The sequence below is a fragment of the Orbicella franksi genome, chromosome 15, assembly GCF_964199315.1.
Source record: "Orbicella franksi chromosome 15, jaOrbFran1.1, whole genome shotgun sequence".
In the NCBI taxonomy this organism is placed as follows: Eukaryota; Metazoa; Cnidaria; class Anthozoa; order Scleractinia; family Merulinidae; genus Orbicella; species Orbicella franksi.
In genome coordinates, this window is record NC_138159.1 from 7,854,401 (window position 1) to 7,859,400 (window position 5,000).

General features: G+C 41.0%; 1 pseudogene across 1 annotated transcript in view; it reads left to right on the forward strand.

Annotated features, from left to right (window-relative positions):
- The window catches only part of LOC145470708 (uncharacterized), a 119,143-nt pseudogene that overhangs the window by 18,135 nt on the left and 96,008 nt on the right, over window positions 1-5,000 (forward strand). The window contains exon 7 of the transcript XR_014042524.1: window positions 1,289-5,000. This exon is cut by the window's right edge and continues 2,641 nt beyond it. The product of XR_014042524.1 is annotated as an uncharacterized LOC145470708 (transcript). The remainder of the gene's footprint in view (window positions 1-1,288) is intronic.

The window sequence follows — 5,000 nt, forward strand, 5'->3', positions numbered from 1 at the left end:
TCTGTTTGGTTGTTGATTACTGTCACGGTCCTTGTCACGATATGAATTTCCTTTTTTGTCACGCACCTATGAGTAACGCAGCTATAAATTTTTAACAAATGCAATTGTAAAACATGAATTTTTTAGAGGGTAGTATATCTGATGAACTAAAACCTGAGAGGGACATGTGATTTCTTATTCTGGAATATGACATAACATGTACATGAAAAATTTCCCGGTCGCGAATGCCTTACGGCGAACTTCACGATAAAGCCAATAACAATCCAAACGATTTTGTTCCAAACAAGGTTTTCTTTCCATCTTTTATAGCTAGGTAAGTGGAAAACTACGAAAGCAGATGTTTGTCGTTCAAAGGTCACTGTAAAAAAAAAACGAAACAATCTCCTCAGTTATGCAATTAAATCGTCGCGATAAGTACTTGGAACGGGTCCTTTATGGAGTGTGTTCACGTGACGTCATCAAAGCCACTAAAGGTTTTATCCTCATCAGGCATAAGAGGTACTCAATTTATATCTGTTTACAACTTTCCAGCTCAATGGCGTCCTTCGTTTGGAAACCAGCGCATTTTAAATTTCGGAGTTATGGCGGTGCATGACATGAAGCTAAGATCGCGTTTGTCGAAAAATATACACTTATCTCGTGATTTTTAGCCATTTTAGGAGTTAACGTATTAGGAGAAGTTCTTGTGTAAATGTTTTTTGGTTCGGTTCAGATAATCAGTCGTCTAGATAGCCAAAGTAAGTTCCAGATGTTTACACTATTTTCCGGCCGCCATATTCAGTTGGAGGACTGAGGAGGTCCTCCAACATGGCTGCTGCATGCTAGGCTCTATAATGTTGCGTGGAACATTTCGACGAACATATCAACTTTGGGACGACGCACACGCATTAAACTTGGAGAACTGTCTTTTTTATTTATCGTCTACAATATCACAATTTCTTGACTTTAATTTATCCAGTGAATGGCTCTTGATTTTATCTTTTATTGCGTGGCAATGCACACTCTCTGTAAGTGGAAAAAATATCCTTAAAGTAATGGGCGTGGCCTGCAGATCACGTCGTCACTGGTGTTACTGATCATAAAAAGGTTAAAACACATGAAATAACTCTGAACTAACTAAAAATGACAACGTTATATGAGAATACATTTTCCTTAGCAACGGCTTAAAAAGACCCGTTAAAGCTTGTTAATAGGCCCTTTAACCCTCAGTTTAGCACTTAAGTTGTACTAAATAAGATGAAGACCGCCTCGATGAATCATTCGTCCTCTGTCATCTTTATATTCACAGGCAGAAACACAAGCACCAAGAAAACTTTGTCCAGAGGGCCGGAGAAAACGTTTCTAGAATAAACGGCCCATTCACTGCTCTGCGTAAATCTTGGTAACCAGAACCTAATGGTATAGCAATGGAGTATAACCCAGAACAATTGAACTATTTCCGAATTTGCTACGTCGCTTTTAACTTGGTTCCAGAGGGACTACGAAAACTCCTCAAACAAGAATGGGAATTCCTATACAAAACAACGCTTGGAGAATGGAAAGACACGCCAAAGAATGGTTTGGACTTTTTTAACAAGGAGTCTAGAAAAAGCCGTTCGAAGAATTCGCGCTATCTGGCGACTATACAGAACGGAAACACGGCAGAATGGGATTGTAGTTGTTTGTTTTTCGCGATCCTGTACTCAGATAGCATTGGGACAACGCTGAGTGCAGCCATCAAGAAAGAAGTTGATGATCTTCGTCAAGTCAGAAATGACATTGCTCATATCAGCGAGGCGAAACTTACTGATACTGAATTCACTGGCTATGTCGGAAGGGTGTTGCTGGCGTTCAACTCTATGAGTCTTCCGATCAGTGATATAGAGACGGTTAAAAACCAGACGAATTTTCCCACAGCAGAAGTAAGCAACTTTAAGGCACAGGTTGCTAATCTCCAGTCAGAATTGAAAGAAGTCAAATCTGATTTACAAGTTGCACAAGACACGATACAAAAAAAAGAAGAGCAGGTTGAATGTCTTACGCAAGAGATTAATTCCAAAGTTGAGTCTTTCTGCAATCTCACTTCCAAGCCATCTCACCAAATTATCAGACGTTCAAATGACGTCACAAGGATTATGACAAAAATGCAAGAGCTGGACAATGGAAGTAACAGAGCAGTCAGTACCATTTATTTATCAGGAAATCCTGGATGTGGCAAAACTCAAATTGCTCGTCAAATTGGAGAAGAGTTCTTCAAAATAGGATCAGGTGAAAGTGAAGGCTTAACATTCGTCGCAACCCTGAATGCCGAAACCTTTGAAACGCTGGCTGATTCCTACTTTAATCTGGCTAAACATGTGGGAATTCCCAATTACAGTTACACCAACCTGGCTACCACGAAAGCAATCAGCCCCGAGGAAAAAATTCAGCATCTCCGGTGTTTAATTCTGCCAAAGTTTAAACAGTTCTCAAAGTGGTTAATAATAGCAGACAACGTTGTTGAGCTGTCCTCAGTTTGTAAGTTCCTACCTCAGACTGCCAGTGAAGAGTGGGGCCATGGTCAGGTGCTGATTACAACTCAAGATACCAGTGCAATTCCTACAAATGCTCCCCATACTTACCATGAGTCACTCAGTGCAGGAATGCAGCCCGGGGACGCAGTAGAGCTTTTAGAACAAGTGTCGCAAATTTCCAATGACGAGCTAGTTCAAAAGGTTGCCAAGGTTCTCGAGTATCAGCCGCTTGCCTTAGCAGCCGCTGCATTTTACGTACAATTTGTGAGTCATGGTTCTCCAACCTATGGCTGGAATAACTACTTGGAAAGACTTACTGGAGGCGGTCGTGAAATAACAGAAGAACCCCTCGCTGATAGGAATTCAGTTTATTCAAAAACAATGACTGCAGCAATAAAACTGGCGTTAGAGAGCATTTTGGAAAGCGATGACGTTCTTCGACAGACATTTCTCCTTTTCTCCCTATGTGATTCGAAACCTCTCCCAATTCAAACAGCTGTCAACTTTGTCAATGTTCGCACTTCGGGACAGACTGACGAGTTAATCAAAGCAAAGATTTTAAACTCCTCCTTGATTATGGTTTTATACATTGAAGACAAGGCACCCGACTATTTAAGAGTGCATAACGTTGTTCATCAAGTACTCAGAAAAATGCCACTAATGGAGGTCAAAGAGAAATGTGAATGTTTATCTGTAGCAGTTCGGGTTTTTCACTCCCTTATTGAGTCGGAGCACAATGGTTTGTATGGAAGTGGGAACGTTTGCGTATTGCTTCGTCGGATTACAACTCATTGCAAAGAGTTGTACGAAATTCTTACAAACACTTTTTCTGCTAAAGTTTTCTGGGTGAAGGAGTTAGAACCCTTCATTTCTCCTGACGATGTCGTTTCGTGGCTTAGTTCAACTGCTTCTGTGTTTGTTGATCTTAGTAATTCATCCAGCGCAATTCTGTTTTCAAAATCGGCCTGTGATCTTGTTCAATATATAAGTAGCACACAAGAGGGCGACGTAATTAAAGCAACTGTCTTTGAAACTCACGGCTTAACATTATCAATGACATGCCAGTATAAATCATCAATATCTTACCACGAGGAAGCTACGAAGATCTACCGAGCAATTCACGGTGAGCATCATTTCAACGTAGCATCAAGTTATAAAAACTTGGGAGATGTTTATCTCAAACTTGGACAGTACAATGAAGCAAAAGAATACCATGAGAAGGCACTGATCATTAGGAAAAAGATTTTGGGCGGGAAACATTATGACGTCGCAGCAAGCTATAACAGCTTGGGACATGTTTATTACAATCTTGGACAGTACAATGAAGCAAAAGAATACTACGAGAAGGCACTGATCATCAGGAAAAAGACTCTCGGCGAGGAACATGCTCACGTCGCAGCAAGCTATAACAACTTGGGAGTTGTTTATCAAGATCTTGGACAGTACAATGAAGCAAAAGAATACCAGGAAAACGCACTGATCATCACGAAAAAGATTCTCGGCGAGGAACATGCTGACGTCGCAGCAAGCTATAACAACTTGGGAACGGTTTATCAAGATCTTGGACAGTACAATGAAGCAAAAGAATACCACGAGAAGGCACTGATCATCAGGAAAAGGATTCTCGGCGAGGAACATGCTGACGTCGCAGCAAGCTATAACAACTTGGGAATTGTTTATCGCAATCTTGGACAGTACAATGAAGCAAAAGAATACCACGAGAAGGCACTGATCATCAGGAAAAGGATTCTCGGCGAGGAACATGCTCACGTCGCAGCAAGCTATAACAACTTGGGAATTGTTTATCGCAATCTTGGACAGTACAATGAAGCAAAAGAATACCACGACAACGCACTGATCATCAGGAAAAAGATTCTCGGCGAGGAACATGCTGACGTCGCAGCAAGCTATAACAACTTGGGAATTGTTTATCAAGATCTTGGACAGTACAATGAAGCAAAAGAAAACAACGAGAAGGCACTGATGATCAGGAAAAAGATTCTCGGCGAGGAACATGCTCATGTCCCAGCAAGCTATAACAACTTAGGAGTTGTTTATCAAGATCTTTAACAGTACAATGAAGCAAAAGAAAACAACGAGAAGGCACTGATCATCAGGAAAAAGATTCTCGGCGAGGAACATGCTGACGTCGCAGCAAGCTATAACAACTTGGGAATTGTTTATCAAGATCTTGGACAGTACAATGAAGCAAAAGAATACCACGAGAAGGCACTGATGATCAGGAAAAAGATTCTTGGCGAGGAAGATGCTGACGTCGCAGGAAGCTATAACAACTTGGTAAATGTTTATCAAGATCTTGGAAAGGACAATGAAGCAAAAGAATACCACGAGAAGGCACTGATCTTCAGGAAAAAGATTTTCGGCGAGGAACATGCTGACGTCGCAGGAAGCTATAACAACTTGGGAACTGTTTATCAAGATCTTGGACAGTACAGTGAAGCAAAAGAATATCACGAGAAGGCACTGATGATCAGGAAAAAGATTTTC